This window comes from Nipponia nippon, unplaced genomic scaffold (genome assembly GCF_047370975.1).
Source record: "Nipponia nippon isolate SJK-2023a ecotype South Korea unplaced genomic scaffold, ASM4737097v1 scaffold_4, whole genome shotgun sequence".
In the NCBI taxonomy this organism is placed as follows: Eukaryota; Metazoa; Chordata; class Aves; order Pelecaniformes; family Threskiornithidae; genus Nipponia; species Nipponia nippon.
In genome coordinates, this window is record NW_028262358.1 from 16,901,356 (window position 1) to 16,928,977 (window position 27,622).

The following is a 27,622-nucleotide window of genomic DNA, read 5'->3' on the forward strand; positions in this document are numbered from 1 at the left end:
GTTTTGGTCTTCCCGGCCTCCTGCTCCCTGAGCTGCTGCATCTTCCTGTTAGTGCATCTCCAACACATCTGTAGGATTGCAGGCTACTCAGGCCTGGCTCAGTCCTCCCCACTTCTAAGGTATGGAAAAGCTGAGGGAGGGGGGGAAGGAAAAAAGTACATGTGTAAGCAGTATTCTAGGTTTCTGTAAAACATCTACTGTTGTGCTAGATGGGAAAATATTAGTTAACCTTATACTAACTTAATTAAGATGGTGATTGATGTATAAGAATTATAAAGTGATGGTGGAAGGTGGCCCAGAGGAAGCTGGCAAAAGACCATGCTGAAAGGAGAACTGTTAAAAGCATCTAGCGAAGTACAATTATTGGATTAGGGCATAATCTGATTTAATATTTTCATTAACATCCACAATACCAAAAGTAGGCGTGAATTAGTGGTTTTCTTTTTTTTTTCTGGTGGCATAAATCTGGGACATATTAGCAATAAAGATGTGAATTACCATATTATATGGAAATAATTAGATGACCTTGAGATCAGGAATGATACAAATATGATGGAACATTGTCGTACAAAATGCAAAGTTATGCACTTTGGGACTATGAACAAGAATTTTAGGCACTAACTGGTGCTTGAGCTGTGAGCAGAGGAGAAGCCAGGTCATGTGTTAGTCAGCTACAGATGTAGCTGCAAAAAAGCTCATTGGGGTCATAAGCTACTACGCTCTGGTTTTAGTGTAGTGATTTCCATGCTGTGTACAAGGCTCCAGTATGACCTTATCTGAAATACTGTGTGGATCTCTGTGTACAATCTCTCAAAAATTAATTTAAGACAGAATGAGTGAGAAGGGTACAATGGTCTTAGCAGCCTATCTTATGAAAGAAAATTGGAAGTGCAGCTTCTTCAAGCGAGAAAAAACAAAGGTTGAGAGAGGATATGACTGTCATCTACAGATTTACCAGAGGAGAAGACTCTAACGAAGGGGGGAGGAGGAGAGAAGAGCTCTTTGAGCAGAAATGACAGTGTTGGCACAACAGCATTTTCATATTAGAAAAGAGGCAGAGCATTTATGAGAGAATTCCTGTAGTAAAGATAGCACAGCTCCTGTAACTTGTTTTTAGGATAGGAATTGATGTGTTAATTAAGAGCACAAAGCTGCCGGCAGATGAGTGCAGATACTCATCTTACTCCTGTGCTCCAAGCTTCATTCTGGAGATCCCCATTCCTTCCACTCTGCTGTTCCTGCTCTCTGCTTGCTTCCTCCCATCTTCAGACTTGCACAGATATATTTTATTTGCATCACTTATTCTGCGTGTGATTTGGCTAGTTTTTCCTGGGATAGACTTGCCTCACAAAGAAGATTCTTGCACTTCACTCAGCCCTGTAGAGTCACACTCAGGATCTGCACTCACCATGTTGCCTGTTTTTCTAATAGAACAGAAATTCTCCTTCATCACTGGGTCTGGTTTTTCAGTTCACAGACAGGAGGAGGGAGATTCACTGAAGCTTTGAAGCAGATTTTGGAAATCATACTATTCAATAACTAAGAACACTGATGTTTTTGTGTAACATCAGAGAAAAGCTCCTTGTATTAACATTCAAATAGGTGCATAAAGTAGTTATTGTTTTCCTGACCATACAGAGTCTGCTGCCATATGCTCACAGTCAGAAATGGCATGAGGTACTATTCATAATGGCTTTTATTTATGACAGTTTCTGGGATCCAGGGTTCTAGCTATGATGGCTCAGCAGGTTTCCACAGCTCAGCTGTGACTAGACCTAATTCTGATTCATTCAGAGTGTTCCTGCAGTCGAGAGCAGTAGCAAATAGAAAAGATACTGCTGATAAATTGCAGATAGAAAAATATAAAATCAATGTAACAATTATAGCTGATCCAATCAGAAATAAGAAGAGAAATTAAGGTAAGTTCAAAAAAGAACAAGGGAATAAAATCCACTGCGATTAGTACTAAGTGTGTAGTGCTTATCACAGAAGAGTCAGATACTTAGATATTATGAAGTAGGACAAAAGAATGCAGAAAAAATGCTGCTGGGGAAGAAACCATGTACACTTAAGGCTAAGTGTCTTGCAGGGGCAGGAGTGGTTTACAAAAGTACCACCTATGACATCACATTCAGCTTTGTCTTGCACCTCTTTTCCCTTCTCTGCTTTTTCTCCTGTCTTTTTTCCAGTCAATTGCCAGCTCAGTAGTCAAAGGTATAGACTACAAGAGGTTTTGCTCTTCCCAAATGCAGTGTCTGCTGCATTCTTGCTAGGTTACAAATTGCAAGCACTCCATTCAGTGCTGTGTTTGAATGGACATCAGCTCTTACTACTTTCACAATCTCTGCATGTGGCAAAGGCGTATTTGTTGTTTCAGCCAAGGATTTAGCAGATCCTATCTAGATTTACTGTTACTTTGCAGGAAGAACTGCAGCCTCTCAGGAGTTATAGCTAAGGGAAAGGAGGAGTTCTGTCACTCTATGATGGCATTCCCATCAGCAGGACAAAGACTTGAGGGATAATGGGAGAAAATTTTGCTAAAGGAAAGTGCATTTTGCCTCTTGAATACTTTCTCAGCTCTTTTGAAAGCTTTAAAAAAAAAAAAAAAACAAACCCAACCTTTGTATTGGTAATACGTTTAGTATGATCTTACTTATGCTCAACTATTTTTGGCTGTATAGTTGTGTTTTGTTGAATAATTGTTTATCTGGGGGAGGAGAAATCATAGCTCACCAGCAGCAACATGCTCTGAAGCCCCTTGAGCTTGCTTGCATCTATAGTAAATTAGAAGTTAAAACAGTTCCCAAAAATATGCTGTCAACATCTCGGCCCATGTTCTGTCCTTTCTCTTCCCCAGTGTGGCTCGTTCCTGTCTGTCAGAAGGAAGAATTAGTCCCTGCCCAGCACTACCCTGAGGCCTTTTGGGAAAATCACAGGTTATTTCTGGGCTCAGCCCCAAATACCCACTAAACTACTGTTTAGTTCCCTAGGTGCCCTTACCTGAAGAGGTGAAGCCATGATGCGTGTTTCACTCAGAGCAACTAAACTCGAATAGCAATAGTGTTATCTTAGCATTCAAGTGGACACAGACCTTTCTCCTCCCACTCCAGCCTAAATGGGAACACTGTTTGATGTGTTCTCCACCACTGCAGGACTTGGATCCAGGGGAAGTCATGGTCCTAGTGGAAGTCACATTATCTCTTGCTCACTATACCAGATATGTATAAACTGAGACCCAGATGCCCACTCTGACTGTAGCTTGACTCCATGCTGGGGCAAGACCTGGGTGTGGAATATCCCCTTCCTCACAGTGACTTCTAATGGGGAAAAAATACCTATGTACAAGTGCAGGAAGGGAGTTGCAGTGCACTCTACAGATCCAAAAGATCTCCCCACAGGTTAGGGGTGGCTGTCAACAGCCCTTGGCTATCGGAGACTGGCCATCAATACTGTGAGTGTCCATTTGGGAGAGGGGGTAAACTGGAAGTAGGTCCTCACTTCCATTCTCAAGTAGATATTTGAGCAGAAGTAGTAAGCAGGTAGATATTCATCCCTTCTTTTCTCACTCACATGTGTAACATAGGTGGTTTGGCACTGGCGGTTTTTCCGGCTGTCACCCTTGAAGCTGCAGGGTAATTAATAACCAGGATCTCAGTTTGACTCCTGGTCCACTGCAGTACTTGCTTACATAAGTTGTTGCTTCCTTGGAGCTTACAACAAGCCCTGAATTTAGCAATTGCTCTTGAAAGGTTAAATACTGCATCTTTTCAGTGGACACTTGAATTTAGCTGAGCTCAACCTGACATGGCTTTTCACTGCAATCCAATCATGATAGCCAAGAATGGTTTTTATCTGTTGCCTGCCATGAGAAGTACACTTTGACAAGTCACAGGTGCCTCATTCTATAAATTCATCACTGAATTTGTGGGCAACTTCAAGTGAGGGAAACAAAATGGAAATGTTTATGGGTGTCTGAAATCTGCAAGATTGACTGTGATCTGCAGAGTCATTGCTTCACCTGCAGTAAATGTCTTGTTCCCAATATCGACAGCCAAGCGCAATTGAATGCAGTTTGTGGAAGGAAAGAAAAAAAATAATCTTCTGCAGGATGCATGCAGATGTTTTGGCTCAACTCTGAGGAAATGTCACTCCTTTTTTTCCCAGGGTGCTGTGAAGAGACTTATACCCCCAGATTTCAAGAGCAGAACTAGGTCTAGTAGGGGCTTGCAACTTTATTGCCACATAACTCATATTGTGGGATCTCCTGCCAGAGTCAATCTACCAACACAAACAATAAGATTATCACATGTAGTGTTTGTTTTGCTGCTGCTTGAAAATAGTTGAAATGAAGGATAGCATTATTAGCTCTTTCTTTTGCTAGTAAAATGGAGAAAAAAGTGACTAATGTCTAAAACTCTAGTAGTTCATAGTTGGTACCCAAATTTACAGAACTAAGTAACGAAGACCTTGGACTAGATTCCTCCTCGCATGAAGGCAGTAGGTGCCTTTTCCACGTATGCCTCTGGAGACACCACTCCTTGAAATTTGGATGAGTGAAGCAATTGATTCCTCTTCACCTGCCTCCAGATGTCAGCTCCTCCAAAAGGGAAGAGGCAGAAAAGCAGCTGTGGGACCACCTCAGATCCTTTAGCCTGGCTCCCAGTGATTGCCAAGTGCAGAGAAAGGAAAGCCAGGTGTTCCCCTTTCACTCTAGGCAAACCTGGCTGGCAGGGATGCCTTCAGACAAGAGCTGTGCTAGGACTCCCCCATGACTAGAGTGCACTTTTTGGTCCCACACTGTGGGCCATGGTGTAAAAGTTATACCCTGGGCTGAATCTGCATACTTCAAACATCCAATATCCTCACTGCTTTGCCAGGGAGGATTATACATTTTTCATGAAGAGAGCAAGTATGCTTTCAGAGAAAAAATATTTCCATGGCTACAGATCCTTCTCATGCAGTGAAATGGCTTATACAACTCACTAGCAGAGAGCTAATAAAATGAGAGGAAGTAATTAGATGAAAGGATGGCTGGGTGTTTGATGTCAGATTTCTGTTTTTCACCTGAGACCCTTGAGAACTGTCTCAGGTGGCCAGAGATGCTGTCAAAGTTTGTATTTTGCATGAAGATTACACTCTATTTTTGGTCTTGTAGGTTTTTGCTGCTGCATTGTGCACAGAAGTGGTCCTTGTGCAGTTTTATAATTGCAGTCAGTCCATATGCTGTTGTGTGTTCAGATCTCACATGTAAGAAATCATACCTGTTATGCAAACAATGTTTTACTGATATTGCTGGTATGGGTATGAAACTATAAAATCATAGAGAATCTGAGTGCTAAATACCAAAAGATGTTTGTCGTCTTGTGCGATACTTTTGTGATGTGAAGTACGGGAATCAAGATCTCCATGGTGTTAACAGAACATGATGGTGCAGGGAATATGTGGCAGATAGTTTTTGCCTGTAGGGCACATCCTCTTGATGTCCAGACTTCCATATTTTCTCTGAGATTTTCTGAGATATGGATCATGAGTGACAAAAAATTTCCTCTTCTCTACCTAAGCTAAAATGTAGATTATTAACAGGTTAATACCTGTTATACCAGTTCAAAGGAGTATGAGACTTTAAGTGGGCTCTGATTTTTTTTTTTAAGTGCCAAAATCTTGTTCTTGGTTTGTCTTTAATCATTTATGTAGCCACATGGACTCTGTGAGTAGGAGGAAGCACTCAGAATTTCTGTTCATCCTTAAATTTCCCTGAGAATTCTAAGCGCTTACAGTTTTAAAATAAAATCCTGCTGTTGCAATGAACCTAGGACAAGTCTCAACTTAATGAGGTGAAGGCATTTCTTAAGGACTGGACACTAGTGTGACACATATTTGTAACTTTAAAAATATCTGGCAAGCTAGAAAGAAATTCTGTGTTAATTGAAGGACAGCTTCAGTGAAAATAAAATGAAAGAATCCTTCTAATGATGTACGTATGAACCAAAACAGACGGTAAAGACATTTCACCAACATCCTCTAAGTACTAGTAAGTAAATGTGACAATATTAATTTGGGTGAAAGTACACGATTAGTACCCTTTGACTTTTTTTGTAACAGCTGAATCTAATGTATCCTATTCATATGACTGCGAAGAGCTTCTAGTCATATTGTAATGATTTCTAAGGGCTAATTTGAAAGAGATTGCACTATGAGTGTCAAGTTGACAAGCTCACATCCTCTCCTTGATGTGAAGTGCTAAGTTCATGAAGATGTCAATGTGTTGCCTTGCCAAGTCTCCCAGCTGGAGAGTAATACTGCATAATAGTCATGAGACTTCAGATCCAATGTTATCAGTTCAAGCATTGCAGGGTTTCACAGGGAAAACCATGGCACAAGCAAGTAATTTTCACATAAGTTACGTTCAATGGCATTATTGGGATCAATTTCACATTGAGATGCATTGCTGGGTGGATGTACAAAATTTACGCTTGCTCTTTCAAGTCAAATAATGTTCCTGGTAACATTCAGTGGAAGCTTTGCCTGGGTTGGTAAGAAATCATGAACTTAAAGCAACTTCAGGCTGTTTCAGGAGATGTGCATACATTAGCTCATATGAATAATATATACCTATCCACATCTTAGTACTAATGTTCTCCTGGCTTTCTTGCAATGGTAGTCTTAGCTGTGATCAGCAGGGGTTATCTGAATTGGAGCCTCCTTGATTAAAATGAATGAAGAAAGATGGGCCAAGCACTGACATACTTCAAAAGTTCTTGCTACCTGGTCTGAAAGTGCCTCCTCTTTTCTCAGTCTGAATAAAACAGAGTCTGAGTCAGGGTACATTGTCAAGTCAAGGCACATTGCAGAATTCAGGCCTTCCCCCCGCCGACAGCCCCTGAAATTAGTGAGACAGTAGGAAAGTGACAATTGAAAGGGTATGGAGCTGAAGTAATTGGGTTTACTTGTGATGGGATATCTTTAATTTGTATGGTTGCTTTTGAGATGCATTCTGAAGTTGTGTTGAGTGCCTATCCATCTGGATAGGAGCCCTCGCCCTCTTAATAGCACTTCTATACATCTAATGAATCAGTCAATCAATACCAGCTTGAAGAGCTGTGCTTCTGAATGCTAGCCAGTTTTTTTGCTGTCACAGTGATTTTTTTTTTTTTCTGTATAAAAGTGTTGCCCGCGTTTTAATTTGTACTTGCTAAAATACATATTCTTTTGAAGTGCATACCTTACAATAGACAGCTTGAAAGCTGCCACCAGGCTTACCTCTTACTGAGATGCTGCCTGCTAAGTGGAGGAAATTGTCCAGCTTGTCAATGCCAAACTAATAAGAAAATGCCCCTTTTTTCTATACCTGCAAATGTAGGTAATTTAAGTCCTGAGTGAGACTCTTGTCTCCCTTTGGTGGCCATAAAATATTTGAGCTGTTCCACGTCATATTTGCCATGTCAAGAAAAGAGGCTTTGACTACCGCAGTGTAGTTTATACCTCATCCCTTATTCAAAAGAAAACATATTGGTGGCTTTTTCTATGCTAATTAGGCCAACATGAGTCATCCTTAGATCTCCCAGGGTGACCATTGCAAAGGCAGTACTAGCCTGTATTCCAAAGGCTTTTGCCTCTCAATGACAGCGAAGGGGAGAGCCCAGCCTCCACCGATGTCATTGTGTTTCTTGTGAGAACTCACTAAAAACCTTCTACCCAGCTTCCAGTCCTGTCTTTTGGGCCTTTGAGGGAGAAATATGGGGATTCTTCTGATCAGGCAGTGTCCTGTGAGCCAACGAATACTTTCTCGCTCTTCTCTTGAATTGTCACATTTCAGCTTCATGCTTTCCCAGATGCATCCAGCACAAACCATCTGTGCCACCTAAGTGGCCCTTGGAAACCACAGTACCTGATTGTCCTTCAGTCTTGAGTGTATGCATCTCTGCAACATGTCTGGGAGGTGAAGAAGTGCTAGTCCCACCACGAGGGCCTAAATTGGGACACTCAGAGCTTCGATGCCTAAAGAATTGGTGTCCACAGTCTTCCACGTAGCAACACTGCTTCTGTATTGGAAAGGCATTCAATCAGTAAGAGGCCCTTACGTTAAAATTGAGGGTTAACTAAGAATACCGAAACACTTGAGCAGTTGGCTGAGGACTTTACTGGTTACTTTATAGCTCTGAGATGCCTGGGGCATTCAAATGTAAAGCTTTATACTTGTACTTTAACCAATAGACCATCCAGCTCCTCCTGGACATAGCAAGGAACTTATTCTGGTTAAGGCCTTGGAGTGCTTCTGTAGTAGAAATATCTATTCTTAACTTTGGTAATGCACCATGAGACTTACTTTCATAAGCTTTTCCCCTCACTCTGGTCCAGTCTGTCTTCTGTGTAGCTTCTGGACTTTTGCTGGAGCATATAAAGAGGGTAATAATGGTCTTTGACACAACTCCAGTAACACATTGAAGATTCTTGTTCAATTTGCTGGAGAGGTGTTAAAAACAGGAATACGTGTGAAGCAATTAAGCAAAATGCATGATTACTTGTCCTCACACAGACCTCGAATTAAAATACTGAACACTATTTCACTCGAATGTGTTTCCCTTTGTTTATTTGTTAAACACTCCATGAGAATAAATTTAATAAGCTGTACTTGGGGTTGGTGAGTTATGAAAATGGAAGTTTCATTGCTGTCCTGGTCCCAGAAGACAGTATCTTTATTACCTTTTTAGTTCAGATTCTGGGCATAATATTATGTTTAAAACCATAGATCAAGCAGAAAGGCAATAGGTTTTGTGTAAAGCGTGCTACTTCTAAAAGATGTAGGAAGCTGAACTGCTTTTCTTCATATGGGTATGAGAGCCCATTAGAAAAATTGGAATGATTCCCTTTCTGTGCATTAAACCCTTGCTGCACCTTGTTATGATACTTCTTGCTAGAAGACTCACATTTATGCTACCTATAAGTTTTCGAAACCACCTGCATTAAAGTAGTTATGCTAACCAACATATACACAGTCTCGATCTTTATGGTCTTGTTACGAGCAGCACCCGGGGAGGCAGGGAGAAGCCTATTAGCTACCATGTAAGCAAGAATGATGAATGCTCTCCTCCCTGAAATCACCCTCCAACCCCACCATGGAGCCATCTGAGAGAGCACCAGATGAAAACACACACGCTAAATCCATCTGCACCTTATGAGGCATTGACTTCCTAATGGAAACTGGTTTTAACATGAGCAAAGGCTAATCCGTAACTTACTTACTTGGGAAAATCAATCAATAAACATGCCTGTGACAATGGGATTTTTGACAAGAAGTACTGCAAAATCTTATTTACCTCCTCTGCACAGCCAGCAAATATACACCAGGGAAGCTGTTACTTTTGATGTAGACATATAACTTAAATAATGCTCAAATGACTGGTGCAGGCATTGACTACAGAGGATAAAAAGGAAAGCTGGATTCGCTAAAAATAGTTGTATTGAAAATCAGTGTATTTTCTTCCTCAAGGAGGAAAAAAAACCCCAACTATAATCTTGGACTAGAAGACTACAGGTAGAAAAGTTCAGGTCTTGCCCTCCTCATTTTTGAAAGACGCTTTTCTGGTTCAAAGGGGCTTTGGTTTAGCTTCAGGGGAAATATCAAGGATTATAATTGGAAGACTTTTCTAGGTTTTCCTAGCTGGATTTCAGAAATATGCTCTGTATTTAACAAAACCACACACAGAAAAAAGGACCAGAGCAACTTTGAAATAAACCTTTCATTCCTCCTGCTGCCATGCAGTCTATACTGTCACCATGCATTTTCCCTGAGAGGGAGGAGTATGGGACGAGGGATGAAAGGTATTGGGGGGAAAAAAGGAGAAGTGCAAGATTAAAAATAAATCAAAAAAGGGAAGGCATGTTGAGAGGGGTGGATTTATGCCAGTTCCTAAAATTTCCTCTTAAATGGATACATCTGGAAAGATTTGTCTGTATGTAATGGGAGATTTCAGCAATTAATTGCAATGCAGTTGATTAGAAATGTTGGTGGAGATCATAAGAGGGTGGACACAAGGAACAGCTAATTTTAATGATCTGCCTATCTGTGCTGTGCTCTGAGCCTCCCCTCACTGAAAGTCACAGGAAATGAAATGCTGGCCCTACTGAAGTCAGGGGAGCAATGTGGCTGACTTCAGGGGAGGTGGTGGTAGGGTTTCACCCTGGGAAATACCGTTTTGACGTTAATGACTGTCTAAATATTTGTGCCCACATTTTCAGTTTGGGGTGGGGGGCTGCTGACTTGTTTTGCCTTTTTCTTAAGAAAATAGTATCTTTTCCTGCTCTTGCCTTTTCTTGGTGCATGCTTTGTGTTGCACATGTTCTGATTAAGTGTAGTTTTCTGGGTACTGGAGCATTAAATATTGAGAAGGAAACATTTCAGCAATTATGTAGTTAAGGTATATTAAAACAATAAAGAACGCACCTTCTTTACATAACTCCCTAGGCTAGAAGCTCTTGTTTTGCAAACAAACTAAGCATTTTAAACAAAAGGTTTAGCTTGCAGTAAATTGACTGCTTTGCAATTATTACATATTTAGAATAAGAAATGTTTGTGTTTATATATTTAAGAGCTGTAACCAAGAAGAGTCTTGCTATTTTTCTAAACTAGTTCTGGATTGCAACATAACTGAAGACATGTGAGTCACTTTAGTATTTTAATAATGCCTGAAAAAGTTGGTAACTGCTGCAAACTATCAGCCAGAACCACTTATTCACACTTTACTAGTCTCTAGGAAATTTTTTTTTCTTGAATATATTTTTATCATGTCTACTGTTTATGGTTAGAAAACAACTTTGCATCACTCAAGCCTTACAGCATTTCTGAGTCCTCAGGACTGAGGGGAGTGATCAGCCAGTTCTTTCAGCCAGGTTAACTATGAAGGATACAGCAGCCAGCACTCTCAAGTATTTCACAGCTGGTCATTTCTGTGAAAACATCTAGCTCATATGGTATTCCTTCCACTGAAAAATCTGTTTGCCTTTCAACTTTTCAATGATAAAAATCTTAATTTTTTGATGTTGAAGCCTGGACCGCCTGACAGTTTGACTCCAGCTTTATGTTCTTCTGTAGGGCCACTTACTGTCAAAGGCTTGTGTAACATTGGGATCTCGCTGTTCAGCAGAGTTTCGGTGATGATACCCAGAAGGAAGCAACTTTTGTGTTCGAGAAGCAGTTCATCCAGTGATTAAAAAGGCTAGTGGAAGCCGGGGCTTGTGGGCTTTATTCCCTGCTCTACTACTGATTTGTTATTTGTGTAAGATGCAGAGTGCCTTGTTGACAAGGCTCGTGATGTTTGATGTTTTATTCTGGAAGTGCTGGTTCCCACAGTCACTTTACAGGGTATCTCATCTTGCCATTGTTAATGAGAGGAGAAGAAAGAAAAAAGCCAGTTTCTATCCAGCTTACTAAGAAGAGTTGGAAAAAGTAACCTATGAAAATGTTATTTTTTTAAAGGGCATTTAAAAATATCAAAATAATTGTTTCTAGGGCCAAAACCAATACCGGATCCAAACATGACTACTGCATGCTGTCAAAATCTGGCTTCTGGTTTATACTCAGATCTTTCTGTACTAACTAAATCCAAAGCAGTGTTTGGTTTTATCTTCCTCCACTTTAGGAAGTTTTCTCTTACAGACTCTTGGCAATGTTCTGAATATTAAAGCTGTAGTAACGACAGCAGTCTTCATGTTGACAATGCTGACGTTCCTCAGAGGAAACTTATTTCTAGACATCATTCTTCTTTTCCTTCCTTCTGAGATTTGAAAGTCTTCATTGTTTCATCCAAGACTATGGAGAAAGATCTCAAGGTCGGCCTGTGCTACCAGTTTCCCAGTGAGAACTACAAGAAATCAGTGTTTCTCTTTGGGTTACAACACACAGTGGTTATCTGCATGGTGTGACAAGTGCCTATAATCATGGGGCTCTGGTTTGGAAGGAAAAACCCAATAGGAACTGGTGGACACAAAACTGTAAAAACAAGGGAAGGACTACTTTGTAATACGATTATATTGGAAATAATTATGCGTCTATGACTCACCACTGGCTGTTGTACTGTATATACCTTTCAGGAACAAGTAGCCAATGGCCAGAGCGTCTTTTATTCTCTTCTGGTTTTTCTGGACTAAAACATTTCTCTTGTAAGCTTGTTCTAAACTGTTAGTAAAGCCTATAGTGAAATTTGAGACTGTGACTGGTTGCTCTTTACGCTCATCACCGTCATATCAGAAATGCCTGATGAGTGGAGAATGATGGACAAGTGTTCCCTAATTCATGTGCCATTTAACTGTTGGTGTTGTGGTTATCTTAGATTGCCTGTAACAAAAGAAATGGCCCATTAGGATATAATGTATCATAAATTTAGGTAGAAGTTATATAGTTAGAGGTTATACAATGTAAAAAAGCAAAACAAAACAAAAAACATTCAAAACCCACCAGCTGTTCATCTACATGTGTCTTTCCAGCAATGACCAATGCTTAGCTCTGGTTCTCTCTCAGGACAACATCTCAAATCCTGAATTGCATTCCGTCTTTACATCAGTAAGTGGTGGTTGTGGGAAAGGGGGCTGCTTCCACCTGGAAACAGCAAGAAAAATGCACCCCTGTGGGAGAGGCAGCCTTTAAATCCCCCTCAGACCAAGGAGGGGACCGAGCTGAAGTACCACAGGGTGTACTTTAGCCGTTCGACACAGCCTGGGTTGGAGGCGATGTTTTCCCTGCAGCTGGCTGTATATTTGAAGAGAACTGATAGGTGTATTTTTTTGTAAAGCCCAAGAGAACAGGCATGCAGCAAGCTTGGCAGTTCTGGGGCCTCAGGGGACGGAGACAGGGTGCCTTTTATTTTGCAAAGCCCTGAGAGACTAAGAGTTAAAGCTGAGCTGCTTGGTTCATTTCCAGCCTGAGATTTTTCTGGGTATGTACCTGGAGACACAGAATGCAAAATGTATAGTTACCTATGGCCTTCAATATTTATAGGTTTATGCAGGAGCTGGTGAGGGTTCAGGCCGCCCTCAAAATTATCATATTGTGTGAAAAAGTTAGGTGGAATCTAACACATTATTTTTAGCTGTTGTCATCGATTATGCTGCAAAGCCTGATTTTCATTCACATAACACCCCTCCATCTCCCAGGTAAATGCAGGCTATCTGTAGGGCTGTGCAGAGAGATCTCCATTGGCTCTTCAAGTTCTGATCATCATTATAGATACGTCTGAGTCCAAGTCTCTGAGTTATTCTTCATCTTTGCATAAGGAGGTAGAGAAGCTTGGAGACAGGGAGTGCATTTTATAGAATTAAGGGGAACAAAAGGGCAGCTTTGATATCATGGCTTTTGACAAGGAGAGGAACTAAAGAGAATTATGGTGACCTGAAGTTACCACATAGTCTGCTTTAACTCAGACTTTGTTTGGCAGGCTGGGAGGAAAAAAAAAAAGTCAATATTTTATTCTAGATTGCAAATACTATATGGGTTTGTCTTATTCATTATTTCTAAGGCATGAAATCAGCATCTAATAGTGCAACCTTTGCCTTGAAATCAGACATTTTGGAGGAAAGTTCATGTCTTGTGAAGAAAAATGGGAAAATGTAATTTTCCTTCTAGTTTCCTATTATTGCTCTCCCTTCCCTTCCAGGATCTGAAAGATTCCACTCCTGCAGGAATCGCTTTCACTGCTTCACTTAATTTGCCTGGTGATCATAATCTTCCCTGACTTTTTCCATAATCGTTCTATTGGACAGGTTGCCTCTTTATCCTCCCAGGACTTTACTGGGGAAGGAATGTGGGAGGAACAGCAAAGGTTGAGCTGACTACAGGACTGATGTGATCTTGCAGTTGACAGTAGGAGGCTTTTTTTCTTCCTTTGCAATAACATTTGCTGCTATTGGAACTGTCAGTAAAGTGGGAAAAAGCAATTAATATTTTTGCCTCTGTCTTTCACAAAATCCTTACCTTCCTGCAAGCAAAGCTCTTGAAAGAAATCATAGTTCACCTTGAGGAATGATAAGAGAGAAAAGAACCGTAAGAACTTTCTATGTGTCCTTTGCTCATTAGCAATGACAGACTGTGGAGGAAAGATATCCCACAGCACAAGTTTTGTAAATACAATTGCAATAAAATCTAATTTCAGGACAAATAAAAATCAGAAAAGGAAGCTAATTGGACATTTCTTTCAAAAGCTACTTTATCTTCAATTTTATGTCTTAACGAGTTCAGCCAAAAATTTTGACAGCCTGAAATTGTAATACAGGGAAGAATTATTATACTTTGTGTCAATTAGGTGGAATGCTTTTTAACTAAATATGTCTGCCCCTTTTGCAGATTTTGCTTAGGAAGGTGGAAATCTGCCCCTGTGAGTGACTCACCAAAGTCCCATTACCAGTACTTTTATTCTGTTACGCACATCACTGATGCGTCCTGAGCCAAAAGGGAAGCAGCAGGAAGCCACGACCTCTGCTCTGAGCAGTCAGATCAAATCAGGCAGTTTGATTTTCACAAGGTGATGAGCTGCTTCGGCTCCCATTGGAGTCCTGAGTTGCCTTTCTCTAGGGCATTACGTATCCAAGTAGACAGGAGACTCCTGCCCTCAGCAAACCCCCTCGTTGTGTATCCTGGGAACAGACATTTCTCCAGGTACCTGCTGGTCCTGAGTCTCCAGTTGGAGCTGGTATTGCATTTGGGTGCTCCTGGCATCTCCCAGAAGCTGGAAGAAATCACTCCTTACGTGCAATACAAGACAGGTACATATAAATTACCAGAGACCATAACAAGCATACAACAAAAAAAATGGCTTCTACCCCGGAGAGTGTATAATAACAAGACTTCCATTTGCAGTCTGACTGTTTCTGTGGGACTCTTACTATCAGCGTAGCACCTCTCCCACTCCACTATTCAGAAGTGTGAGTTGCCCAGCTATACCCTTTTGTAGTCCATAGGAATTATGTATTTAAAGATCTCTGAAGCAAAAAGCTTTTAGAAAGTTACCAAGCTATTTGGGGTGGGGTGTGTTTTTAATTTTCCTACAAAATGGAATTGCCAAGGGAAAAACTCACACTGATGTAACCAGAATTAGGGCTTCATTCTTGTTCTTTAAAACCTCAATCTCTACTGCATTAAATCTACTTGAAATATTTTTCTGTATAAATAACTTAAGAACATAAAGGGCAGTGCCTGGAAAGGCAAGTTGTGTTCATGATCCTATTTTCCTAAGCAACAAGTAAGTGCCTAATGAAAATCAACCCCTCCTTGTGTTGCGTAGGTGCTCAGTAAGACTCTGAACTGTTTTTATTACAGGTGATGCACAATGCCTGATTCATTCACAAGGATGTTAACATTTCTATGTAAATTTATTTGAAATGAGAGTGTGCCTTAAAAATATCTTAAGTCTTAGGGACAATTCATAAGCAGCAAATGTCTTTGAAATGGAAATATTTCCTTACACAGTGAAAGGCCAGCTGTGCCTACAAAGTCCACGCATGGGATGGATAATGGTGCTTAAAAGCTTCAGCAGAGCGTTAATAAAGGGAAAGAATTTTCTGTGGCTCGCTAGGTTTTGTACAGTATCTGCAACCACATCCAGCCTGTGCAAAACCGGCCTTAGTAATGAATCTTCAGTCATGCCAGGTGAGAACAGATGGGGCAACAAGGTTCAGAGGAGCCAGAGGTTTTATATTCTATTTCCAGCCCTTCCTCAAACATGAGCTTTCCTCCTCTTACCTAATTCTGGTTAATCCTATAAGTAGAAGTGGGAACACACAAGTCTCTGCAGCTTTTACTGTAGCTGGATAAGACTGAAGTGTTCATCTGGATGCCTCTTGGAGAGATGGTGTTCAGTGGGCTCATGTCCTGATGTCAGGCTCAGTGTGTGACCTAATGTATGCCTGCACCTATATCACTGTCCAGCACATCCAATGAGCACCCTTCTGTCCCCAGCTACGCCTGCAGCAGCTCATGCCTAGTGATTCCGGCAAGTAGAGAGCTCACAGATTTCCCAGTGGGCTGTTTCTGAATAAAGCATGTAATCAACATAATTTATGAAAGAAAAAGCAAGTGCTGAGCACCTAAAGTTCCGACTGAATCTAAAGGGAACAGGAAGGTTTCAGAGTGCATCTCTTTGTCCGTTGGACGTGGTTTCTTTCTATGCTAAATGGAGAGCTCATAGGACCATATTGAGCTTAATTTCTTTAAAAGTAAAGTTCAGTGAGATCCTGGGGTGGAAAATTCTGTAGGAATTTGGAGTCTCTTTAAGTCTTGGACCAGATAGTCTTATCTCTTCATGGACATCGGAGAGATGAGAATCCTAGAGTTAGGTAGGTTTCTTCAGTTGTGAGGTTCCCTCTGGACTTGCTGGACCATGTCTCTGAAATAGACTTCAAATGGAGTCCATAGGAGTTGAGGGTTACAAAGTGCTTTCCAAGCTGGGGATCATATTTTACAGTAATCTTGATATTTTTTTTTTAACCCCAGTAAATATTAGTGTCTAGCTGAGTGTATTTTTTCTCAACAACACCTTTTTAAACAAACTAAAGGATTAATATAACGTATTTTTCTAACAAGAATCCTTACACTTTTAACAAAGACAAAAAAAGATAATTGTTTAAATGCAGGAAAAGCTTTCTGAAAACCCAGTTGCATGTCTGTTGCTGAGAAATTCCTTGAAAATTTGTGAAAAATGGAGATATGACAAGGAATTGAGAAAAGACATCTTGCCTTTTTCATCTGGCTCCAATCAAGACTGATCAGATCTTTTTCATGAGTTCCTCAGTCTGTGGAGCTTGTGAGTTTTGGAGAGGGGAGCAGGGCTGCAGGAGGGTTTAATCTGCTTTGTGTTTTTCTCATTGAATTATTACCAGTTTAACTATTCTTTGCGGTGCCTGCTATTTGTTTCATGCCATTTGATTGCAAACTTGCATGCAGGTGAAGCCACTCACCACTTCCTATCCTTCCAGCTTCCGCAGGGCTAGGGCTGTTGGGCAATGCAGCTTCCTTGGGGCACTGCTCAACAGCGGGGTTTGGTGGGTCTCCCGTCCCTCCTCCCTGAGCCACCCAGGTGAGCCGATGCAGGAGGATGCTGCCCTGTACTGGTGGTAAATGCCAGAACTGTATTGCTATGCACAAGAGCCAGGAGGAAGCATGGAAGGAATTGTAATTTGGAGAGGTTTGTTGGCAGTGCAGATTAGACCTCTGCTCAGAGCTGTGCCTAAGAAGTTGCTATCTAGACTTTCTGTTAGATAGCAAAGCTTTTGTATAATACCTGCTTTAATTGAATTATGGCTCTTGCTTGCTGCACTCCTTGCTATAAAATCTGTGACCATACTGGTATCACACACAGACATTGAAAAAGGGTTGTTTTGCTCAATATTCTGTAGCATTTATGGTTACATATAGGGGTTTTATAAGTCTAGCTCTAAAGAAGCTACTGACTTCATTGAATTTTCCTTGTCTAAGTAAAAAAAGGTGAGGATGTCGCTGTATGAGTTGTGCAGAGTGGATGTGAGTTGCAGATGCATTTTCTTCTACTTCCACATTGTGTAAATTTGAACCTGAGACCTATACACAAGGTGAGAACTTGCCTTATTTGTCACTACACAACGCAGTTCTGTCATTTTCACCACTAATGGGATTTTGTGACTGAGTGACCTTGTTAATACAGCAATATGTTGCCTGCCATATCACCAGTAACGATGTTGCAAATAATAAAAGAAGGGGAAAATGCTGGCCGAAAAAATAGTGAAAAAAATTATACTCGTTTCTTTCTATTCTTTTCCAGGAAAAGAAAAAAGCCTCCATTATCTTAAAAAATTATATTACTTTAGAATCCTACTTAATGTGATGAAATAGTTAAAGCACTGCTCTTCTCTAGCACAATTTGACAAAATAGCTCTTTAAAGATCTTCTTGGGTGAAAAGGGGACATAAATATGGAGTGGATCCTTTCAACATAGCAAAGCCCATCATTAGACTGAGAGGATATTATGACACCAGTTACCAACAGAAAAATTTCTGTGAATGGACTTTATGATAAAATTGTGGTTTTTCAGGTATTTGTTATCTCCTGATGTTATATAGTTCAGCAACTTTTACTATCTTAATGATAAATATTGTTCTTATTGAAGTAATACTAAGTTTGATTGGTTTACGTATGTAAAATTGATATGCATAGTACATAGTTAGGAGTGACCTGATGACTTTATGAACTGAATAAATAAGGAAAGGGACATAGGTATAGGGAGATGAAGTGACAACCAAGTCTCCCAAGTCCCTGTCCAGTGCTACATTTATCAGACCACACTACCTCTTGATTTATGACTAAAATCTCCAACGAAAGTTTATATTGCCACCTGTCGGAAGGATGTATGAAATGAGGTTGGAATTATGTTCATCACAGCTCCGTGCCTGGCACAGGGAAGACGGAACCAAGGATCTGTGGATCTGGGCAGGTTCATATAGGCAGAACTGCAAAGAGGGGCCTAAAATTTCCTCTGATTATCTGCTCTTGTAACAAGCCAAGAGCAATGTCTTCAGAAAGCCAACAGATTAATTCAAAGGCAAACTTTTCAGGAATGGAGACATTGTGGTTTAACCCAGCAGGCAGCTAAACACCACACAGCTGTTTGCTCACTCCCCCCACCCAGTGGGATGGGGGAGAGAATTGGGGAAAAAAAAAAAAAAGTGAAATTCATGGGTTGAGATAGAGAGTTTAATAGGACAGTGTCAACAAGCAAGTCTCCACTGCTCAATGAAGCATCATGGTGACTCACCCAAGCTGGAGCTTTCCTCTGCTGAGCCGGCCCAATGGCATGGTGCAATACCATGCCAAGGTGCTAGCTCTGATCAAAAAGCAGGATAGCTACACTGATAGCTAGCAAAGTGCTATCAAAGGTGTTGCTAATGCAAGACTCTGTGCTGTGCTGCCTCTGGCAAGTCCACAGAAAATAATTTTGTAATGCACAAAGTAGTATTTTCTGTTGAATTCAAAACCTTGTGTAGTGCCAGAGCCTTTTTTTTGCTCATGGAGGCGTCGGGTATTTTATGAGACAAGGTGATGTACTAAGGATTTATATATTTCTGGGCATTTCCAAAAGTTGAGCAAGTTCGAACATTTGAATCCTAGCTAAATTCCTGCCTGGTGTGACAATATCCTGCCCAGCTGGTTCACCTTGAATTTTCTACTGGATATAGTACTTAGAGCTGTTTACACATAATTAGCAGCAATTCAAGGAAGGAGGAAGCATGCACAGTATTTGTGACTGGACCATCTTTTACGTATGTTTGCAACTTTTATATAGGAATTCATAACAAACTATGATCAACTGATCAGTATCCACAAAGCTCCTAGACAACCATTAAAAACAATAGCTAAACAAGTAAAGGTCAACCAGCTTTTGATATGTCCTTGTTAGATTATGTACTCATTGCCTGGAAGATCAAACAGTCTATTAAGGAACACTAGAGCATGTTGCCTAGAGAAGCTGTGGAGTCTCCATCCATGGAGATGTTCAAAACCTGACAGCTCTGAGCTTTAGCTGGCCTTACTCTGAGCAGGGGGCTGGAGTGGATGATTTCCAGAGGTGGAAATTTCTCAACCATTCTGTGACTCTGAGTGTTCTTCAAGAATTCACCTTAAGTGGAAAATGGCAGACTTGCATTAGGAAAAGAAAAATAACTCAACATATAAACTGCTTCCCTGGGCAAGCCCCGATCCAATGAAATGCATTTCAATTTAGACATGCAAGGTGCATAGCCCATAAAGCAGGCTTGCCACTTAGCCTTTAAGTGAATGGGGTACTCTTATGCTTGAATCTAACATCCTTAATTGCTTTGTTGAAACTCATGAAAGAAAATCAGGGCTCCTTAATAGAAAACATACAAAATTTCCCCAAATTAAATATGTATATTAAGCATTGCTTGAATATATATTTAAGTAAGTCTCAGACTAAATTTATGCAGAAGCTACTATAACATTACTAATCTTTTGGGTTTTTACTGAAAAGAAAAATGGGGAAGCAAAATCTAGTCAGTCTTTAGCTTTCAGTTTTCATTGTCTTGAATTCCTGGGTTCCCATAAACAGAATTTAAGAATCCATCTTTATAGGCTAAGTCTTAACTAAAATCTGGACTATATGGGGTTTTGTTGGGAGCGGTGGGGTGTATGTGGGAGGGTTGTTATTTCTTTTTCTTTTTTTTATTCTTTAAATCAGAATAGTTCATGATAAACAACTTAGTTTGTCAGCCATCATTTGGGCCAAGGATTGGTGTCAAACCGGGTTGTTTAATGCACAGGGCCTGCCAAGTGTGCATCTTTCTTAGCAGACAGCTCTAATTCTTCATGGTCCACTGACTTTACCTTTATGAGTTCTTTTGATTGGTAATTGAGAGAATAAATCTTTGAAGAACTTACATAAATGCAAAAAAGAAACCCCATTAAGATTCAAGCAGTAAAATGCTTACTGGCATATTTTATATGGTACCTTTTCAGTCCTCTACCATTTAAATTCATTTTGCCAGACAAAGATTTGAGATTGGCATCCAGTTATAGATTTTGTTTTCTTATGCGTTGTCGTCTGCACCCCCTATATTTTAATTTTCAATACCAGCACAGTAAGTGAACTGTTCTGAGAGCTGGATTGCTCTGAAGCACTTTGCAGTATTGAAGATGCAGAGCAGAATAAAGAATTCAGTGTATGGAGGTACTTTTTCCTCCCTGTCCCTATCTAAGTTATACAGATGAGGCATTCTTTTTGGTAAATTTTAGGTCTTTTATTGAGTATAGTATTAGTGGTGGACTAATAGCTCTCCTGCTAATGATGAAACAGAAGGACTGAGCTCTCACTTGGGGTAGAGGAGGCAGCTTTGAGCAAGCCTTCTTATAAAGCAAGAAAGCAAACTGGGAGCACTTGCACCTGCTACCTACCTGCTAGGAGTTTATTAGCCCAATAAACATAAATTACCTTCTATTAATTTACTTTTCAACTTTTCAGTCCTGGGGTAAAGTAACTCAACGAAGGGGAAAATGCAACTGAAAGCCCTAAAAGTTGTCTTGACTGTTTTCAAAGACAAACATTTCCCTGTAGTCTGTAGTATACAGCTCAGCCCCTATAGGTCTGCTTACTGGTAAGAATTATTTCAACATGGATTGTTAGCTTAAATGTAACCTCATACAGAGGATAATAAAGGCTTGACCTGAGTAAATTTGGAGACCTCTTGGCTTTGTGATGCTCTGGTTATCATTTTATAATTCCTTCTCTTACTTGTGCCTGTTATAAGATGAATACAATCACATACAAATGAGGAAAAGTGAGAATTTCTAGTGAAATAATTTGAGGGATTTCTCAAACTCCGGACTATTTGCTTTGGTTATGTATTTGTGCAACAGTTAAAAGCAGTACTGTAGTAACATACCCATGATAGTGCACTATTCAAAAGGCTGTGTCACAAGAGATACTACATGGGTAGACAAAAGTATAATTTCCCAACAGATACCTTGCTCATCCTGTGGGCTTGTGGCTGTAAAACTTGCACAAACTGTATATTGGCTTTGCAAAAAGACAAGTTCTGTTTATTCAAGCTAATTTACTCAGGGACTGTTCTTTAATACACAAGGTTAGATACAACTACTATAGAAACAGCCATGGTTTTTTGTGCTGTACAACTCTGTGCCCTGTCTTTGGTATTGAATAGGTCATAACCTGTTTGTAGGGTAGGTGGAATACAAATAGCAGGCTTTATTTTTATCTGCTGACACTGTAGGTAGCATTAGACAATATTCAAATGCAGCCCCTGTGGCAAGATTGTCATGTTCCAAATCTAACCTCTTTTAAAAAAAAAAATTCAGAGCTAAAACTTAGAAGAGAAAATATTGTTCCTATTTCTGTGCACAGAAGTCTAGGCATGGACCAGGGAGAAGTTGTTATGATAAATACTTGAGTAATTGGATAAGCAATAATTGGTAGGATTTCTTAACTTCTTTCGGCAAAAACCTATGATGAGTTCATAGAGCTTGTGTTCAGTGCTTCATAAATGAAAAGCCAGGAGAGGAAAGCCCTGGCTTAAACAATTCAGAGATCTGTGATACCAGAACAAAGGTATCTTTCCATTGATACAGGCTGGGGAGAAGGGACGACATAGAAGTACTTTTATTTCTGTTTTTCATGGAATATAATACCCATGAAGATGCCAAGTTGATAGCCTCGAAGACCAAAAGTTTTTCCTTGGCCAAATACAGCTTATGCAGCAGTAGTGCAAATTTTGCTGTCTTGCCACATCAACATCTGCTGCTCTGTGCAGAGAAGGAGACCATCAAGGGGCATTTGTAGGATGTGACCTGGCTGTCAGACTGATATGGCATGTCCTCTCTCATTGAGAAAAACTGCAGCCAGTAGGGCTTTGGTGAAAAGGAATTGACTTTAAGGAGTGGGTCATCCCAAATCCTAAATATTGCAAAAAGTTGCAAACACATGATGGAAAAAAGTCAAAGCTTTGATTCAGTCCTCTATATCAGTAACTCACTCCAAATGAATGCCACGTTTGGCTTATTTAAACTTTCCTATTTTTTCTCATGTTGGAGTCCTCTTCTGCTCCCTGTGTCATACTTCTTCCAAGTAATATCAGATGTTTGAGGTCTTCCACTAAGGAAAAATTACACAAGGTCTGGGGTATATCCCATGTGTAAACTGCTTTATCTGCCCACACTGACAGCAGTTGTAAGATGAAATGAGTCTCCTTCTTTCAGTAGTCTTAGCTCACCTCCAGTGCTTTGTGCTCAGAGAGCAGCTCTGAATCCAAAACTGACCCAGAGCCCAGAGGGTGGCACACAGACACTACCAAAAACCTTACACAATGCAACACTGCACTCTAGCATGTCATCAAAGCCTGCTTCATTGTGTCCGCACCAAGAATTTGGAGACAGTAAGGATACCATGAGATGACACTCGTTGCAAACTGTGGTGGCATTCTTCATGGGAGTTTTGGTGTGGTCTTGAAGACCTTTATGTCCACGTTCACAATACTCTGACAATTGCAAAAAATATTTTCCTGAAGATGATCTTTTTGGAAGGCAGTAGTTTTAGCTATATGTAACATCATATTTAGATTATTTTTTAAAAACATTAGTATTATTATTTCACTTTGTTAATCTCTGTATCTGCCCTGATCTCATGTTCCCATTACCTTTCACTTTTTTTCTTCCTCTCCAGCCTGAACTTTTCCCTGCTTTTCTGTCTTTACCATATGACTTCTTATCTTTCCTGTCATTTCTGTTTCCCCTGGAAATTCTGTGCAGCTTCACTATCTTTTTCTTCTCCATTAGACATAATGTACTGCCTGCTGAGCTGAGCATTCCCACGTGCTACTGTCTAAAGTGACATGGTGATTCAGGGGTTGTGGTTGGATTTGGTTTTGTTTTTTTTTTTCCCTTAATTTGTAGCAGCATTCCCTAAAAGAAGCAGCTGTAATGGCTCTTCTATTTTGTATTCAATTCTTTTTTAATAAGGGCAGTTATGCTGGCAAGCTTTGTTCTGCACAGAAATATATGCACAGTTAACACAATACATTTCATATAAGTTTTCAGGTTGTCATTAGAGACATGACAGCTTTACAGTAGCTGTTCCCACTGTCTCTAACCAGGGAGTGAAAAGAGCAGCAGCTTTTTAAGAAATTCCTTGTTACTGTAGGGCAATGTTCTTAGTACTGCTATGTATTTAAAATGTGTACATTTAGTATTAGAAATTAAATTACAGGTAAGTGCAGCAGCATCAGTACTGCATTCACTTCTGTGTCTGTCTAAGATAAGGGGGGGTGGATATTGTCAGCTTTAGGTGCCTTTGCCATTTAAGATGTAAGTTAAAACTAGTCAAAGTAAACTTAAATCTCAACATTATTTTACCCCACTCATTCTTAAGCCCTTAAATCCTACGATGTTGGCCAAGTTTGCCTTGTACCGTGCTTAGAATTCAGTAATTTGCATAATTCTAGGACTGAAGGGAGGAAGAAACAGATTAGGTCTTTCAGGTAGCTTGGGTCCCTACCCCACTCAAGGGGTGGTGATGACACGAGTGCAGCTCTCAGTATTTATCTGAGCAGAGAAGCGGTTAACTATGAGGGCTGGAAATTCAGATCGGATACGCTCTTCTCTGTCTGCTGCACACAGTCTGTCACATATGCCCTACCTGCCCGCCAGCATAATTCATCTTAGAATTAACACCCCGTCCCCAGTGACATACCAGGAGCACTTTGGGCACTGTGGCTTCAGGCACATGCACGTTTGGACAGGTGTCACCACAGCGATTATACTTAGGCAATGTGTTGAGCTTTCTTTAATTTAATTTAATTTTTAATAGAGCTTGACATATTGCCAAAGTATAATCAATGCTGTGACATCTGCCTGAGCCCTGGCTCCACAGGTCCTGTCTAGCTCTAGGTCTTATTCCCAGCCTTCATTTAACTAACTAATATGCATATTTAATGATGTGCACAGAGTTTCTTGATCTTGGAATGCAGTATCATGTCTGGCTGGAAGGATTTCAAGTTGTTATTGCCTTGTTTCTGTCTCAGGCATGATCCAAGACTCTCTGCTGCTACATGTTAACTTTCCTCTGGCCCTAGTCTCTGAGAAAAAACATTAATATTTTTATTTACAAGTGTAAATGAAACATTTCTAGAAGAAATAAAATAACAGATTAAAGCTGTCATATTCTATAACCTTCTCCATGTCAGGTACATATTTTCCCTTTTCTTTAAGATCACCAATTATGCTGTCTGGAAGGTGAGAATGGATTTTGTTTTGTTGATAATGTTATTTTTTTGCCTTTCACATTAAATCAGATATTAGGTGCAACAGATATATATTAAGTGTTGTGTGGAATTTTCCAGACCCCTTTTTCCCTATCCGCTGATAATTGCTACAACAGCTGAGTCCATGGGAACAATTTCCCTGAAGTGCATTCAACAATACTAACAGACACTGCCTGCTTGGTTTGCTGACAATTTCTTTTATTCTTTAATAATGATTTCTTTTCATTTAACACCTTAATGAAAACTAATGTAGGAGATAATACTTTAAATTGGAATAAAAGTGCTCCTATACTATAATTGGCATTGACCTTACCAATTAAATGTAATAACAATTAAAATTTTATGTATTTTTAATTGTACATTTAATAAGTGAAGAATATAGGTTGTCTGTTAAATACACAAGGATTTGTTTAGTTATTGGATTAAGTCCTTAATTTTATGGAACTCAATTACAAGCATGGGGAGAGAAACTGTATTATGGCCAAAAAAACCATTACAGAGATTATTTCTTAACCATTTTCCTTTTAATAATGAAAACTCCACTCACAAAAATATTTGTCAGCTCAAAACTTTTAGTCATCCCCTTCTGTAAAAGCATATGAAGGAATTGTATACCTTCCAGGCAGCATGTATAGGTAAACTATTTTAATTCTCTCTGGCATACAGCATATAAACCCATTGTACATATCTGGAAAGAGTTCATTTTGATGGTCCTGGTGGAGGTTGAGCATGAGGTTTCAATAACATTTGATATCAGAAGCTCCATTTTTCTTTCTGGGGTATTCCCAAATCTCATTGGTAATTCATATGCTTATAAAAAGGAAGTGCTAATGTGGTACACCGGTCAATCTTTGGACAAGAGATAGATTGTACACCCAGCTTGATGGTATCTGAACTGTGATCCTTTTCTAAAGGGAGAGGTCTGTTCTTACACATTTAGGAAAATCATTGCAATTGGCTTTGGGGTGCACATCTGGAAAACCCTGTTCTCCCTCTTGCTGTTCTGGCAGCTGCAAGTGCCAGATGTGGATAACACCTGGCTTCCTTTCTGGCTTGGAGCTCCGGACTTGGCCGATTGCCTTTGTTGTAGGACTCACGAGAGGCTGTGGCACCCTTGCTGACAAATGCTTTCATTACTCTGTGTTCCCAAAACACAGAAACAAGTTGCATTGGGACTGTATGATGGCAATGTACTGTTGGAGGGAACGCAAGGAGCCAGCAAGCGGGAGAAGTTTTTTTAAAAGGAAGATGGGTTGTACCAAGTACGTATAGGTGAGACGGTCCCCTTTTCAATTTTGTGTTGCCTGCCAGTCTGCCTAGAGGAAAAAAACAGACAGTGGCTGTGCTTCCAGTTAGCAATTCCTGCAGCAAATTTTGACCTGACATAAATAACATGGTATAATATGCAATCCATGTCAGGCAACTTCACTTGCTACTAGCAAATGGATACTAGGATACTGGATGATGATTCATGATCAGGACACCACGGGAAATCTCTGTCAAATGCAATATGGCAAGTCCCAGTCTATTATGTAGGTAATGCTGCAAAAGTCTAAGGGAATGAGGTAGGCAAGTTTGGAGGACAAAACATCTGGAAAACCAGAGGGGAAACCCTGGCCATGGTGACATCACTAAGAGTTTTGCCATTGGTTTCTATGGGATCAGGGTTTCACTCTGATTTTTACAGGCAATAGACAGAAATAATAATAATAATCAGACAAGTCATTCATGAAAAGGGAATTTGGCTTCTTCCTGGACCAGCAGACACATGTTGTGTCTCCTCTCCAAATCTGCACTTAGATGGGCCAAAGGAATCCTGCCAAAATGATGCTGTGAAAGCAAGCCAAACATAGCTCCAGCAAGGGCAACACAATGCCTGTTCTGCCTAATGGATGCCTCCGCATATGACAGTCAATAGATGCACCAGAAGTGTGCCTGTGTGAGTTAAGGACTCACGGGTAAGTGTTTCTGTGGCACTGTGTGTTTTCCAAGCCCTACTGTGTGCATCCCATCAGCTGCACCAAGCACAGGATGGAAGTAGGCTTGCCATAAAAAGCTCTGTGAATCGTGTTGGAATGTTTCAGTCTTTGGAGTAGATGCCTGGGTTTCATGGAGGTTGGAAACTGCCAAAAGGACCAGATTGGTTATGTCCAGAGAACCCAGGCAGTATAATGCCCAAGAGCAGTTATAAACCCTCTAGGGACTACATCCTTTCCAGGACATGTTTGAGCTTGGATATCTGCTGGATAATCTGTGCTTCTGGAAGGCTCTCTGGCTCTTCAGCGGTTGTCTTCCACATCTCTCTAACTCTGAACCCAAACCCAGTGCTATGCTGATGCTCCTCCTGGCTTGAAATGCAGTTACTATTGTACAATGGAGCCACACTACATATTTTTAATGTCATACTTACTGCACTTTAATTATCAGTGTCCTTTATGATTGCTCAATGTTCTTTATCTTATCCTTGAGCAGAGCTGCAGGACTCACAAGAACTGTTGTTCTTTGGCTGTGACTGAACCAAAAGGCAGGTCTGCTCCACAGTGTAAAGTGCAGTCCTGCTACCCCTGTTGTTTGGGGACTTACTGGAATGCAGTCATCTCCTGTGCTTGGTTCTCACTTTCCCACCCAGCGTATGGAAAGAGTATGTGATGTACCCAGATTCAGACACTGGAAAATATTTCCAGACCAGTTTAAAGGGATGCTGTTTCCTGATTTCTATCACGCTCACTCTTGGTCTTGATTTCACCTGTATTCACAAGAAATAAAAGCCTCATTCGGTGACTAGCCTTCAAACTCTCCCTCTCTTGCCCGTACGTGC